Genomic DNA, 17,544 nt, shown 5'->3' on the forward strand with positions numbered 1-17,544 from the left:
CTGCCGTGCAGTAAATACTGCTACAGATACAAACGGGAGCCGAAGGTTTGGGAAGGGGTTCCGGAGCCAAGAGGTGCCGGGAGCGGCTCCGACTCCGCGGTTCTCCAGGCGGTGGGAGGGGAAGGGCGTCGGGCCGGGCACTTCCCGCATCCCCCGGGCTCGGGGATCCTTCCCGGCCGCCCCCGAATCCCCACAGCTTTCCACCCAGCGGGTTTCATTCTGCGAATCGCTTCGAGCGATTTTCTTCCTCGGACTAAAAGAGAAAGCATGGGGCGGCGGGTGGGGGGGGGGGGCGTTGGGGGGTGGGGGGAGAGGGTGGAAAGCAACTGGTTCGGTAAGTGCTGATCATTTCCTTCTGGAGGAAGAGTTATTCCCCTCCAGATTGCCGCACTCGTTTCCACATGCAGGGGTCAAAATGACAGGTGAGGCAGATTTGACGTGGTAAAAAGAGATGCTCGTCTTTGTTAGCAGGTTTTTAACAGCGTCGCTTCATACACCGGAGTCAACTTTCACTCCTCGGCACATCTCAGCAACTCCCACAGGAACAAAGATGGATAGAAGATAATATTTAACCCATTTAAAAGCATAACCTTAAACTACTGTTTCCTCTAACGTTTAAGGGGACAATGTCAGCCAAAAAAAAAAAAAAAAAAAAAAGAAAAAAAAAAGTTAAACTAAGCGTAAATATGACACTTAGAAGGAAACATTTAATTCTTGTTCCTATTCATTTGTGAGAATTCACCAACCTTCAGGTGCCTCAATGGAACGAATTGTAGGTTAAAATTATGAATGTCAGAACAGAGAAGGACAACTAATATATTTCCTTCTTTATCCACTAATCTCACTGGAAGGTTCATTTTTCCAGTACACCTGTACCAGAAAAATAAATGTGCCTTTTAGAAATGTTTTCTTAAGCTGGTAACAGCTTCAAGTTCTGAGTCTTGCATTCAAGCACACGTCAATTTGTACTTTTGGCAATATAGTAACGGTATTCAGCAAACAAAGAAGTCCCCGAAAATAACTTTCAAGTGCCGAACATCAGCATAAACAAAATATTTACTTGCACGGGATAGCTTGCAGCTTGCCATAGAAATCTGGCTACAAAAAACAGGAGCAGGCTGAGTCCTAAGCTGTGGAATGAGGAGTGTGAGGAGGGCAGTTAGAGCACTGCGTACAGAACAAGACTAGAAAACTGCTCCAACTGATGCAAGACTACTCTGGATTTACAAGACTCTCCATTTAACTAAAATAAAAACATAAAAAATAAAAAAATGCTTCTTAACAGGGGAGGTTTAAAGTAGTTCAGGTGGGTGCAACTAAATCCTGAAAGCAGCTTGAGTTCCTAACTGTGAAAACTGCTAAACAGGGTCTAAAGTGTTGCAGTGCTTTCTGTCATATTTATTATAAACCTGGTTTTATACAGTCAACCCATTTCTCAGAAGAGAACTCTCCATCTGATTGCTAGAAAAAGTTGAACCCCCAAGTATGAAACAATAGATCCTCATCACAGCCTCCCCACGCCATCAGTAAATAAGCAGAAACATGGGATTATAGCTGTAAAATTGTGAACCCTACCTGATACCTGCCTCTTTCGCTCCCCCTTCCCTCTGGCACCATAAAGGCACTATTTACTGGAGGCAGCTCTCCATACTCATCAGCCCTCACAAACTGCCAGTTGCAGAGATTTCACCAATCATATTTATAAGCAGCGAACAAAGAAATGCTTTCAAACTTACAAATGCATAAGTAAACATTTAATAACGTCTTCCCCACCTCATACGTCCCAAAAGAGAGAAAACATTGTATCCATCAGATCCACATCTGAGTGTCCTGTTCATTCCAATAAGTAGGTGTTTTTCTTTTCACTAGAACAGAAAAACACATCTGCTACATTTTATATCCAACTTTTTTTTTCATTTTAAAAGATACTTTTACTGCCTTTTGCCTAGCATAGTTTTGGAACACGTTAGCAAATAATATTTTACCATGGGGAGTGTGTGTTCCATTTTATTTTATAATGCAGATTTGAGGAGTCGTAGCACTGAAGTTTTTGTAACCACATGGAGGTTTGAAGCAACAACCACACTCAGGAAAAATACCTGAAGCGGGTGTATATTTGTGCTGGGATCCTCTCCCTCATTTTGCACTTTATGGAAAGCAATCAAAATAAACTTTTCAATATGTCTTTGTATATAAACTATCTGAAATATTCACCAGGAAGGAGTTTAGGTTATCACAGCCTTTTTAATTCCAGGTGTGTGCTTAGGATCCAACCCCTGCTGTCAAACAGTCTCCACAAGCAACTGGAAAAATGCAGGCACACTGAAGATCAGAATTCAATTAATTCATTAACATATGAACTAAATAAAAGTGGTCCCCAGAATTGCAAACATTATAGTGGCACTTAACCTACTATAGTCACTCAAGTGGTCTTACAAGAATTACTTGACAATACAGACATGCTTAACATCATGCTCAAACATCTGCACAGTGAAGGCCTAATTTTTATTTCTTGACTCAACTGAATGCAGCTCTGCCTAAACAGGTGTCTCACTTTAATTACATGAATAGTCACTCTCAAGTGATACCACAGGGACACTTGGCCAGCTCAAAAGTCAGCAAACCTTAAGCAACTTGCTAGACAAAAACCCTTCTTTTAAAAGGTATTTAAAAATATAAGAATTGCAGATTTCTGTAGTTCTTCCATTAAGTACAACCTAATATTTAAATTAGAATACTCTTGAATGACAGGAATATAAAACTACTTTGATGCAAACTGGTATTGTAGCAGGAATATGCAAATCGTGTTTAATTCCAAATTTACCAGTTTTGCCCTTGATTAATAGAAAACGTGGGGCACATTAGGATTAGGAAAATCACTTGGATGGTCAATAATCATAACACTTGTCTCTTGTAAATTGTCCTGTGCCTTCTTTTAAAGCATCTGGTAATAGAAGCTAAAATAAAATACACCAAAAAATCTAATCTAATCTGACTATTCCTACATTCTTTCCATAAGCTACAAGAAAGAGGCTTTAAAAAGCCCAATATTCTACAGTTAGAGCTTTAAAACCTCGGCGGGACAGCTCAGCTCTTCTTCGAAGCACATTAAACAAAAAAACTTTGGGTTATTTGGTGGAACAGAACTATTAACACACCTCACTCCAGAAAGCCAACAGGATTTCTACCTCAGTACATTGCACTTCAAAAGCTGCCAAATTACACAGCCAGATTCTGATCCTGAGAAGATTTGCACCTGTATCAGAAGCAGGGAAGCTGATTTTATGTGACACCTGCTCCTCTCATCAGATCTTTCCATGTTTGCTTCCCATAACCAGTAAAAATGCCAAAAACAAATGCTCAAAATTTAAGTAATCAGAATCTAGGATAGTCTAAACATTATCTTCCAGAAGGTAAGAAATCTTCCCAGAGTTTTAGGCCTTCTGCACTATTTAATTACAGTTTACCATTTGAACCATTTCTTTCATCACTGATTTTAACAGCCTAAACAGCAATGCTTTTAAAGATTCTCACAACTAAACGGTTTTGATACTTAAAAGAATTTGATCAGCCTTGTTGTAAACCATCACCTTTTCATCAGTTAGGTGAGTAAAAAGAATATATTTTACTAAATAATATTATTCTATTTCTGAATTTCAAGAGAAAGATCTGCTTGCTAGACAGAAATGGCCGCAGAAATATCTTCATATGAAAGCTGGAGCTTGTTCTTACCAGGACTGATCTTGCTGCAGACTGTGAATGGAAGAAAGGAAATTATATGCCATATGCTTCAACATATTCCAGCCTTCAGATGCTCTGAACACGTGCTCTTGAAAACAACAGAGGGTGTTTTCCTTCCCTAAGGCCAAAAAATGCATGTGGACCACAAAGCTGTGTCTGCTCAGGGTGCTCTGAAACCCTCTGAACTTGCTCATCTGTTTTGTTAAAACTGATGTCCTGTGGACTTGGAATCAGCCAAGGTTATTTTTTGTCTTCAGCATCATCTTGAGGCATGTGAGTATCAGAAAAGTGTTCAGTGACCGTTGCTATGGATGGACTGAGCAATTTGCTTGGTGAAATGCATGTCACACATCTTTTAAGACATGTCACGAACCTTTAAGATTTTCTATCTGCCCTCTGCCTCCACTGATACCTCACTTTGGAGGCCAAAGCACCAAATTATCATGCTTTCAACTGACTTTGTGCTTTTATACTATCCTAGTACCCAAGGTCTAACCCAGATGAGATAAAGCTCCTTCACTGCACTGTTCACAGTCCAACTTTAGAAGAAACAATGAGGGCAATGAAGATGGAACAGAGGCACAGACAGGGAAGCCAGGAGGAGAAAAGACAACCTCAGAATACTTAGGATGACACAATATCATTAGTAAGCAAGTAAAGGACTTGATGTTCACTGACTTTCCCCTTCACTGCAGTCCTGTTTGGTCAGATCAGTGTCCAAGTATCCACAGGACAGAAGGAAAGAGGACATCACCCCACAGGAGGGGCAGCCCTGGATATGGGCATTGCCTCAAACCTAGAAAGCACTTGATGTTCGAAGGGTTTGAGCCCCAAGATCTGATATTTGAGCTACAAAATTTGAGACACTCATGTGTTGCACTCCAAGATAAAACCTCCCAACATTGGATTTTGCCCTGAGCTGTGCACAGGCATCCCCAGACCCCAGATTTGCTCCACTGACCTCGAGGTGACCAGGCAGTGGGACCCACACAGGGAAGGCCAGGCTGAAGAATAGCACAGCACGTGCAGCCTCCAGAGGGGAAAGCCATCCCACAGGATGCTTTATGGCATCTGACTTTTCCTGGTGCAGAATATGAATAATGTTAATGGTGACAGAGCCTACAGGCAGGTATCAAACAGCTCCAAACTTTGCTTTGGCTCCCTGCCAGTTGCCACAGCCAGCCACCTCTTCCTACTCCAGCCTAGGACCAGTGGCCATTAAGGAATTACATGGTCTTACTGGTTTTCAGTGAATAAACAGAGAGAAAATGTGTTATAGTTTCATTTTTTAAAAAATCCCCCAAAAACCAGAAAGGAAGAAATTTGTGTTTCACACATACCTGCCCCATTTTTTAACATATATTTCTAATGAATAAGGAGATTGTTATTATTCACATATTCAGCTGCCAAGGCTCCAAACAAGAACATAGGTTGGGAAGCCAATGAAAAAATCCTTACTTTTATTATCATCCTTTGTCCAAACAGCACATGAAGGCTCAAACCAAGAATCCAGAGCTCCCCAGTGCTAAGCTGTTCATTGGAATTTGAAAAGAGCTCCAAAGAGAACTCAAGAGTGAGAAAAAATAAGACTACAGGATGAAATAAGCAAGAAAACAGAATTTTTCTGGGCGTTATGAGTCCTGCATAGCATTCAGCTTAAACAGATTTGGCCAAGTGGTAACAACCTGCATTTTAAAGCAAAAAAACACATTCTACCATTTCCACTGCTATTCTTTTTTTTTTTTTTTTTTAAATCAGCTAGGATAAGCAGCATTACCAATCAGGCAAAATACTTTGTATTAACTAATAAATCATATTAAGAAACACTTCTAATCTCCAAACCATAAGAGAAAGAAGTTTTCTTCAGTGACTAGTCCAGTTTGGGAGATTGCTTTTGGGAGAATTGACACAGTTAAATTCTTACTATTTTCCCTTTGGTTTTCATTTCTTGATTTTTTTTCCCCCTGGTTTTGTTGACCACTGTAGTTTCAATAAAATTATATAATCCAGTAAGAGTCAAATGGGTTGTTTCCTCATTATTCAGACCCAAGTTGACAAACCCCATTTCAGTGAACACCAAGCCTTGTTGCTCAGCTTCTGCTGTAGGTAAATGCTGCTGTATCATTCCTGTCCCATACAAAGTGGGAACATGGGGAAGTCAAAGCTGCCACAGGCCAGTGGCAGGGATGGGATGGGATTTCAGGAGCTCCTGAATCCTGGGACAATGCCATCCATAGACACATGCAAACATGTCCCCAGGGCTCAATTATTGGCACACTTGCCACATACCCTGCAAAATAACAACATTGAAGAAGTACCAAAACACAAACATCTGTTTTAGGGAACATCCTTGTGGGCTGGGAACAAAACAACCTCTGCCTTTGCACCAAGGATTGGTTAAATGAACCAAGGACATTCACTTGGATCGACAGCATCATCTAAAAACTTGAATTTACTGCACTTACACACTCTTACATATTCATGGTATGCATGTGTAACATATGTACATCTCTAATATGAAATTATAATTTAGCTTCCCACTACAGGTAAAACTTCAGCTATTGATAAAATGTTCTCTCAGTGGTTAGAAGGTTTCCACTTCCACACCGTTTGTAAAACAGGAAATATGATTTACAAGCCTTAAGAGTTTGCAGAACTCCTGTTTTACACCTGGCCTAATTATTTGGTAAGATAGGAACTAAATTTTTGTTCATCTGAGGTGTTTTAACACCTGCACTGACTTCCTGTCCCCAGAATTGGATGCATTTGCTGTTCATGAGTACAACAGGTGCTAATCAGGGATCTGATGGGCCGGTGAAGTTTCACCCTCAGTTTCAGCAACAGCAAAGCTGTACTTTGATCCCTGACTCCACAAACACACCCCAGCCTTGTCCTTTGTCACAGGAAAAACTCCCAGCATCAGACCAAATTTTCTTGTGCTGTACAGTGTGGCCCAGAAACTCTAAATATCCAGGAGTTCAGAATCTATGTGTGACTCAAGAAATACAGGTTAGAGGAAGTAAAAAGGATATGTCTGTAGGTTGAGAGTAAAAGAGCAGTTAGTATAAGAGCAGAAGTCCATTCAGTTGACAGAAGCCAAGCATAAAATATATATAAAATCACAGTTCTATGATTTAATCCATATAACACAGTTTAAAGATTTTCAGAACAAAGCAGATGAATTATGATCTACATTTCCCTCATATCCTAATACAAAACTCACCTTGAGATCTAGAGAATTCCTAGAAAAGGAAAGGGAGAAGATCACCAATCTCATTTGAAACTTTGCAATGTCTGAAGAGTTTCTCTGAAGAGAAAGGCAACTTTCTCCTCAGGCACTGACAGATGCTGCAGGAGGAAGGGGTGAGGTGAAAGGTGATGGTAAACAGGCTGATAAGCAGCAGCTCTGATAGCACTGGGGAAAGGCCCTTAAAGAGGCCATGGAAAGATCTTGGAAAAGGATGGATTAGGGAATAGCAGAAGGAGGCAGTGTAGCTGAACCAACAGCCTAAATTGATCCCCCTTAGTAGTACCATAAACATGCCAACACGGCCACAGGGGCAGCACATCCCTCTCCTACAGCCCAAGCCTGGAAATTTAGGTAGAAAGACAAAATTCACATCCTTAAAAGATTATTAAGGTGGGAGTGTCGAGGCTTATTCATGTTTCAAGTGCACAGGTCCAGGAATTGAGCTCAGCGCCCCCTTAACACGAGCTGCTCCTAGCACTGAACCCCCAACACTCAACTAATTTGTGCAAATTTATGAGCAACAACCAAATGAAAGGTCTTTTGGTGCCGTGCCTCTTGATTCTGCAAGGATTACACTTTAAATACTCAAGAAAGGAGAGGGTGTTAGTGAGGGAGGCAGCACCTGCACGCGACATGAAGAACAGAATGAGGAGAGGTACATTCCCAATTTACAGATCAGAAACAGGGGTCCATGAAATTTAAGCCACTTGCCTGAAATAATACAGGAAGAAAAGAACTCAGCCCTACTCTCCCACTTTCCAGAGCTGTCTTTCAGAGCACAATTGCACTCAGTCCCTTTGTAGCACAGCTAAATGTTATTCAAATTGCTTAGTATTGGGGAAAGCTGGAGAAGAAAATGTTCTAAAAGAGAAAATAAAAGTCCCTACCATCAGGAAAAGTATTTTACATTCCTGATTAATTATGAAACAGAGTTAAATATTTAAAATGGTATTTCCTTTCCCATAATAATGCTGGCGCAAAAGAAAAATCTGCAGTTCAAACACACAGAAATATTAAAATCATTATATTTCATGCACCATTTACCTGGGCAATGCCACCACCTTGTGGTCTGCACAGCAACACTCCGCTCCAATTCCAATTTCTTCAACAGGGACTGAACCTAAAGCTGTTAGTTGTTCTCTTTTGAGGAAGCTTTGCTCAAACTCCACTGCTGAACAGCCCTAGCAGGGTGCCAATGATGCAATTTAAAGAAATGTGATTATTTAGCCATTGTTAGTACAAATTAATATCTGTTCTCAACACAAAGTTACACTTACTCAGTGAGCACAACACCTCCTGTTCACGTAACCCCGAAAAAAGGCCTTTTTTGTACTGTTATTCCAGCATAGATTCCTTTTCTCTCTTCTGAACCATATTCTGTTCCAACAGGCTTCCCCATTCAAACTTTTCTTTTTCCTTACAGCATCTTGAGGTCAAACTGATTCCCATAAAGTCTTGCCACTCACCACTTTGAGCAGTGCAGGTACACATTTTGCTTCCCAAGTGATACTTTATAGAAATGTTTGCTTGTTCTTTATGTTCAGAGCAGAAACTCTGTATACTGCCACTATTTTACTGCTAGGAATTACGGATTATCAGTACTGTCTGCTCTCCAAGAGGATGGAACACTTCCTACCATGTGTCCCAGGCCCACACAGGAGAATGACTCCATAACTATGGAATTACTTTAACAGTGGCAGCAGAGTCAGAGAAGCAGCACCACAAAAGTCAATCCTCACCAAACTGGATATATTTTAACCTCAAGCCTGATTTCTCCCTGTCACAGTACCCTGGTGCTACCACCTGAAACTCAGACATCACCTGGAAAGATAAGGGAACACTTGGACAGCTGCTGGCCTTAGGAAGAACCCCCAAAACCCAAACAAACCACACAAAAATTACTGTCTTGGGAGTTAGTCATCAGAGCCTCTCTGATGAATTTGAAGCATATCTTTTGGCTGCTTTTGGACATGCTGCCTGTTTCAAGCATGAAATAATTTCCACCAGGCAGTTTCTCTGGGAGTAGGAGCCAAATTTTACAGTCCTACTGTGAAATTTGTTAAGACACGATGGCCTCAATCTAAACCAGGTTCCACAGAGGCTGGTATATAAGAAGGCTTCCTCCACACCAGGCTTTTGTCCCACCAAGCACAAATGGCAGCACAGCTTGAAGGGACACTTTGTACAGAAGGAAAGGGAAGAGCTGTCCCCACCACTCCAGAGCAGTTCTGCATAAAGGCAGATTTCCTTCTGGATTAGATCCAGCTTTCAGTGCCTACACAGATCAAATGGAGGATTAACAATCCCAGGTTTTGCTAATGGGTTGCACTTTTGCAGTATGACTAAAGATCCTCAGGTGACAGGCAAATAAAAGTGGATATCAAACTTCTCATATTTGGCCACATGACCATTTATTGCAAAATCCATTTCTACTCTAAGTAGAAAAAGTCTATCTGAAGCTGCCATAAAGATATAAAAATACTTTGCATATCTTCTGTTGATACAATCAAGACATCCTGTATGATGTAACCCCAGACTGCTTTCCAGTGCATAAAAGCATTGACAACAATTTTTCCTGCCCTGATCAACACAGAACTGATTCAGGGTAACATCAGAGCCAAGAACAGGACATTGTCAGCCTGCAGCATCCTCCTCAGAGGATTATATCCTCTGTACTGCAGCTCTTGAACAAAAGCACCACCTTGTCAGTTTTATATGTCTTCTACTAGCTAATTTTGCAGTTCCATTATTCCAACTTACACTTGCCAAATAATCATGGATCTCAGAGAGTCTTACATCATAGTCATACTCATTCCAAAAACATTGAAAGCTACTACCTTTCTCTTCCTTTACTTTGCTGCTTCTTTCACATCTCAGTGGAGCAGCTTCAGAGTTGTGTCAGTGAAACAACAGAGGCCACACTCCATGGAGAAGGGTGGCTGGAACAGTTTATTACAGAATCAGCCATTTACAACTGCTCTCATTTTCTCCAAAGCAGATCAAGACCAGGATCTTCGATCTAAGCCAGGATCTTGGACTGGAAACATCTGCTTTGGGAGTGATTAAGAACAGATACAGAGTCATTCTTGTCATTTTCCTTGCTCAGACAAGCTCTAGGGTCCAATCCTGTAGGCAGTTGAGCACCTTATTCCCTTGGTTCTCTTTCAAAGTTTTAGCCCATAAAGTCTTCCCCCTAAATCCCACTGGCATTTGCTGCATTCACATGCATAGTTAAACCTCTTAATCTAAATTACAAACTCTATAGCCTCTTTACAGCACTCAGTACACTTAACACAACAGGATCCTCATCACCAACAGGCATTTGCAGTTATTAGTATAAAAGCATATATGGAGGAAAAAAGTAACCTTATGGTCTAGGGCTTGAATTTGATTTACAGGCATTGTAAATAGCTGGCAGAACAAGGAGTCAGCAGGAAATGCTTTATCAAATGCAACACAGATAACAGCATGTCTGAGTTTAGCTAAATACGTGTATTTTTAGTATTTTTATGTGTATTCAAAACTCTCTGGGGGAAGTAAAATCACATCTTGGGGAGTTGGAGGTGATCATAAACACAGGGAAGTCTCTAATCTTATCTGCAGCAGCTGAGTGCCAGATTATGAAACAAAAGCCATGCTAGTGATCACTGAACTTTGTTTTATAAGCAGCACCTGAGTATATGAAAACTTGTCCCTTCGTGCTGAAAGGTGCAACAGCAATGCTCTCATTTACCCCTGGACTTTGTAGTGTTCCTCCCTACATTTCATCCCATAGTAAAAGCCTCTTCCATTTATTGTATCTATGGAGAGAAAGTAGAGCTAAACTAGAGAACAAAACCATTTGTGAATATTTATAAACTCCTCTTTCTGCAGGCCTTGGTGCTTCACCTCAAGGTACCCCACCAACATTCTGGAGAAGTTTTACTACTCATTGTTTCATTTCGTTAGACCAATTACAGCAAACCCCACTAAACTGGAAACAACCCAAGAACACCACAAGAAGGCCGAAGAGCCATTTTACAGAAAAGAAGGGGCAGCCGAGCCCTTCCCAAAACTTTCCAGAAGTGCAAAAGAAAACAGCACCATCTGGGCAGGAACACAGGAAGCTACAAACCAGCCACAACCAAAGGGAAAAAAACACTTCAAGCACCACATACAGGCATAACCCCATCCTACCACCCTGCTGCAGCAAATTAAATAATCTCCTACATGGAGAACATTCTCAAATAGTTGTTTTTCTGCCAGAGAACCTTCCCCTTCCACCTTCTTCCCCAGACAGGCAGAGCTGTGGTCTGGGGGAGGAGGATTCAACATCTCAGGAGCCAGGGTTGCCCCCCACACCCCAGTTCTGGAAGGCTCTGGAAGGTTCTGCAGCCCCCATCTGATGTAACTTTTCTCATCCTCCCTCCACAGCCTTTAAAGCTAATTTCCCCCCTCCCTTTCTCCTAATATTTCCCTTTTTCCCCACAGGAAGAGAAATATGAATACTTTTGATCACTTTTAAATCAAAATTTTCTGTTCCAGGCCCATGTACAAGGTGGGGTATTGTCAGGTCCACCCCCAGATTGGGGTGACCCTGGGTGGTGATAAAGTCTCTCCTCCAACCCATGCCTTCAAAGAAAGACTCAGTAGTCTTCAGTCATCCGGTCTCAAGGCAGTTTATTGCATGTTATCTCAAGGCACACACACTCCCTGACATTCTCTTTGACTCCTTTTCCCTCTGCATCTCTCTCTGTCTCCCTCGCCCAAGGGGCTGGTGCCATCTTTTATATCACACATTACGTATCAAATGTTTATAGTTTTTCCCCAATGCCTATCACCTATATTGAACAGGGACTTTCTAGTCTAAACCAATCTCTGAGTGCCAACATCACCATGAACACGGAGGATAGGAAGGAGAAAGGAGGAGGACAGGGCATGCCCAAATCCCTCCATCTTAGAACTTCTGACCCCCATGTACAAAACTCAGACCCCTCTGTACAAGGCCTAAAACCCCCCTGTACAGCACTCAAAAATCCTTCCTTTCACTTTGTGACTACTTTTATTATAATATCTAAACTTTTGTGATTTCTTGTTCTTCCTGCAAAGTTGGTAAATTGTTCCATGGATCAAATTCAAAGCCACAGGGGTTTCCAGCTGCCTGCCAGGGTCTCAGAGGCTTTTGACCTGGACCCAGAACATCCAAGAGTGTCTGAGGGACACCTTGGGTTCCGACAGGGTATGGTTAAAACTGTGCTTTCCCCTGAGGAAAGCTCTTGCAGACAGAGCTTTACCTCAAGCCTTTGGGGTTGGTTTCTACAGCACCTGTAAGCAAAGAAAAACACATTTTCAGCATTTGCTAAACATTTATTTCAACATTTCTTGAACATTTTAAGCATCTTGACTTTTGCCTTGTAAGTCCTAGGGTGGAAAACAGGCGCTAATGCTAAGAGACTGTTTTTCACTGTAGAACCTGCAGCAGTGGTCAAGCACATTCTCCTTTCTCCTAACTCCAAAAATGTGGCCTCTTCCCAGACCTAATGTGCAAATTTCCTGGCAGGTTTCTATTTTGATACCCAAAATGACACAAATTTAAGGGAAAAGGCCCCAGTACCACATGAACTTCCCCATCATGTACATCATAGAAAATATATTATATACACTCAGCAAGTTAAAGTATATCCCTGAAGAAGGAATTTTTCCTGAAACCATCCTCAGCTGTATCATTAAAAAAAAAAAAAAAAAAAAAAAAAAAGAGCTGGAAATGCTTGCTGCTCAGCTCTTTGTGGTGTTTTTACAGCACTTAAAACTATATTTTGCATCGGGACCTTGAGCTGACACTGTCAAGCAAAAATATTGTCTTAAGGGCCAATTTCCAGAACCAATTTCAATTTCAAAACTAATTTATTTGGGAGGAAGCGAATTTGTGCTCCTTCGTGTCAGGATTAAATATCCATTAGAAAATAGGGAGTTTTATCAGCAGATCAGAGGAGCACACTCAGATCCTGTTTTCACAGCTGTAAACGCATCAGGCAGATTGCAAAGGCCGGGGCTGGGGAATCTTCCATAGGTGGCAGCATGACTGCAGGATTTTAGGGAGAAATCCAGATGAGCAGGATGATGCTTCAGCATCGGCAGGAATCTCCCTTATGAGAAAAACCTTCTAGGAAATAATTACTTTATTTCTGTAGTGCTGTCACCCAGGCCAGACTGCCATACAAACTTAGACAATTAATTTTAAAATTCAGTTATGAAATGCAGCCACTTCTGGGGTAGGTTTTGAAATCTGTTTGGTGGAAAAGATCACAGCATGGATCAAAAAGAAATTGTTCCTATAGTTTTGTTTTACAGAAATGAAGGGTAAGGAATTCCAGCCAAACAAGGCTTAATAATGAGCTGGATTGGTAATTTATGGCTATTTACAGGCCTATAATTATCAATAAACTCAGCTTTTACTTTCAGAGGCAGAATAAGGGGGGTTACCCCAAAACAGAGGCTCATTTACAAGGTAATTTTCAAAGTCAGAGTTCCACCATCACCCTCACAGGAGGAGCAGAAGCCTCCAGAAGCTGATTTTCCTCAGCTGCTTAATCAGCTTCATAAATGTGCATGTGATTCAGAATTCCTCCTTCCCCTTTCTCATCTCTTTTTTAGGACACTGGTGCAGAAACATCCCAGAGGAAGCTGCCTGGCACCTCCCTGCTGCTGTGTCACAACTGCTGCACCCACTTATGCTTTTGCTCCCCTCTCTTGGCTGATTTCATCTCCAAAAATAAGGAGGAAAAGGCAAAAGTATCAACCAATCATTTTAGAGAAGGCTGAAGACATTCCCTGTTCTACAAACCACATTGACAATGGAAACTTGGAACAGAAATTATCCAGGATTTGTGAAATCCCACCTGAAACCTCCTGCGACAGCTGACACTGTACCCACTCCAAATGTTAACCTTCAAGGACAAATACCCTGAGTTGCCCTGAAGACCTTGGAAATGTTCCTGGATGACACTAAATTCCACAAAGAGAACACAAATGAGAGGGACCCAACCAAGTCTGTCCAGGGTTTCTTTTTGAAGGGATCCAAAACAAATTTCAGAGTTAGTGGGTGAGGGGGGTTCCTGTTTCAATTTTGATTTGAAGCATTTTGAGGCTCCTACCTACATTAAAAAAAAAAAAAAAGTTGTATTTTCTCTAGGTTTCCCTCCTCTTTCACAGCATTTTAACAAACAGCACCCATTCCCACTAAAAATAAGCAAAGTTTGCATTTGTTCTTTATATATTCATAAAACTTAAGAAAAATCTGATTTTTTCTTTGTTCTCATTACTCTCCAACATCTTCCTCCAGCAAAGCTCTTCTCCATAGTCTCCTCCTCTCTTCCCCACTTGAATACTGAAATTCCTTGTATTAAAAACTGACCCAAAACAAGCTGCCATTCCTATTTTAGTATATTTTCCCAGTCTTTTTTGAATAACCTCCCTAAAGCATGGGAATCTCTTCTGCCATGACCCATTATTACTAGAAAGGGCAGTTACTGTTACATCGATCAGATCAGTGCTCTGGGAGGTAAGCAAAATCCAGGGGAATGATGATCATGAACTGATGTTTGTTTTCTTTAAACAAATTGAAAAAATGCAGCAAGCCTGCAATTAATTGTTCTGTCTACTATGCAGACTGAACTTATTTAACTATTTAATTAAACAAGGACTTAACGCTGTTAGCAAAACGTGGTCTGGGTCATGTCTTCCTCATTTTCTTCTCCCCTCCTCCATGCATCCACTCTAATTTTATGACACAGAGACCTCTCTTTGTCACAGCTGCAAACAGTAGCAGCATTGAGTGATGTCCTCATGTGGCCAAAAATAACCCAGCAAGTGTCCCCTCAGCCAGGGGGCATCCAGCAGCATGGCCTAGTGCTTGGCATGGCCCTGGAAACCCAACACCTTCCCAGATGGGAAATAAAAAACCAAGAGCCTTGTATATACATTTAAAGGGATGATGACTTCATTTTCCTTCACATGCTTAGTATTTTTAAAGAGATTTGTATAGCTATATATTTTTTCAGGGTGTTATTTTCATTGTTCTTAGCTGAATTCTACCAAGGGTCATTGTTCCTTGCCTTCAATTTCCCAGTTTACACAGAATCACGGAATCATGGAATAGTTTGGGCTGGAAGGAACCTTAAATCCCATCCAGTGCCACCCTCTGTCATGGACAGGGACACTTCCCACTATCCCAGCTTCAAGCCCCATCCAACCTGGCCTTGGACACTTCCAGGGCTGTGGGAACCACAGCTTCTCTGCAAATTCCATCCCAGCCCTCCACTACCCTCACAAGCAATAATTGCATCATAATATTTCATCTAAACCTGACCTCCTTCATTTTATGATGTTTTCATCTCATGTTCTTTAATAATTTTTCTGAGATCACATAAAATCTTATGCAGAATTTATTTTACACACAGATCCAAAAGACTTTCAGGTCTTTCTTAGTAAATAGCAATTCTAGATATTCATGTGGCAATAAGAAGTCAGGCTCCTGAATGCTAGGTGCAGTAAGATGTCCAAATGCATAGATCCAGCTAAAGAAGCCATTATTTTTCCTTCTTTTAGGAAAAAAAAAAAAAAAAAAAAAAAAAAAAAAAAAAAAAAAAAAAAAAAAAAAAAGGAAGGAAGAAATGAGATTATTTGCTTAGCTGGCACAACAAACATGAAACAGAACAGAGAACAAAATCTAGATCACTTAAGCTCCTTGTCAATCTTCTAATGAAGAAATTACCCTTCACTTCTGTAAAACAAAACTATAGAATCAGTTTCTTTTTGATCCATGCTGTGATCTTTTCCACCAAACAGATTTCAAAACCTACCCCAGAAGTGGCTGCTCTTCAGTGGAACATGAAGCAGATCCTACAATAGATACAACTAAAATTTGTAAAGCAAAAGGGACAGTTTCAGCTTAAAACCATGATAGAATCAATTGGATTGCTGATTTCCAGGGAATAAAGCTTGTTTCCAAGACCAGTAAACTTTTTTTATCTTCACATTCAATTCTAGAGTGATTTTTGACATGATGCAAGTGAAAAGACTCGCCTGGATTATTCTGTTGATGAGGATCAGAACAAAATGGGGAACAACAATATTTAACAGTGCACATCGCTGTACCCTCTTTAGGAGTCCTGGAAACATCAGAGACTGGGAAAACAAAGGTTTGATAGTTTATTACTGCTGTCAACAGAAGTCCTAGGTGGATTGGAATGCTCCTTGCGGAGCTCTCAGTTTGAGTTGTCTCATGGCCAAAACCACTTTTCCAAATGTAGGGAGTAGCGCTGGATAAACAACCTCTAGGTTCATGCAGAGTTAGGGATGTCAGGTTGGGCCCTGTGGACAGTGTTTTCCAATCCCCTATTTATTGTTTCTCCAGCCTTCCCATCAAGGGAATGTTCCATTCAATTCTGGAGGAATGTGGCAATGAATCCACAATTTAACACATTTCAGATTTCACAAGGCTCTCCTGGTAAAACAACCACCCACCCCCAGGAAAGTAAAAGCAAGGTGCTCATTCCAGAGGAGCCCCATTTGATCTGGAGCACTCGGCAGAAGCTATGAGGATGGCAAACATACCACCAGCTTGGGAGGGAAGGAGTGGGCAGGCTCTGGGAGCTGCACATTTGGCAATGCTGGATGAAACTGGTCCTACACCCAGGCTGTTTGCAACAGCTCTGCTGATGCTGGCACTGCACAGGGAAACCAGGAGGAGCAGCAGGCAGAGGAAGGATCTATTTCAGGCTGCTGCAAAATGAACACTGCAGCTTCTGGTTTCTCGTGGCAGAGCCAAAGTCCAGTTGTCTCCTCACTATTCCAAGAGAACAATAGAAATATAGTGCTTTAAGCAAACAATTGCCTCCTTATGCAATGTTCCAGCTGATGCAAGAAGAGGAGCTCTGAGCAAAAACATGGCCAAAAAAAAAAGAGAAAACAGGAAAATGAAAGTGGATATGTATGTGACTTAAGGGACAAAAGGCTCTTTTTGAGCAGGAGAGCAGAAGCAAGGTGTCAGGGCTATAGTCCCTCACTAGTGGCTGGCTCCTATGGACAGAAGTTTTTATGTGTACTTTAAACTGAAGTTATGATTAATGTGTTCAAATAACCTGCTATGAACAGGGGTTTAGATGCTTGACTTTCAAAATGACCTGATTTTTAGAGGGTCCAAGTAAACCAAAGTTTTGATTGCAACAACTACTTTGTTTTTGAAGATCCCTGAAGAACCTGCCTGTTTCCATAGTGTTGGGTAAGAGCAGGCAAAGAGGATTTTGTAAGTTTTACATTTTATTTTTATGCTGGGAAGGGAAGTTTTCCAAGCTTTGAAATGTACTCTTTTTTCCTACAATGTAGAAAAAAACTAAGGCCTTTTAAAACCCTTTTGTTGTTACTTGGCAAAGTACAGAGAAAGAGATTCACCTTTGCTGATAATGTCCAGCAACAAATTTATCTAGGGCACTGGTTTGCAGCGTGACAGACTAAATTCAAGAACTTGGGCAGAATCAAGCAAAACAAGAACTTAAATTGACCCTCTCAATTGG

This window comes from Vidua chalybeata, chromosome 28, assembly GCF_026979565.1.
Source record: "Vidua chalybeata isolate OUT-0048 chromosome 28, bVidCha1 merged haplotype, whole genome shotgun sequence".
Classification (NCBI taxonomy): Eukaryota; Metazoa; Chordata; class Aves; order Passeriformes; family Viduidae; genus Vidua; species Vidua chalybeata.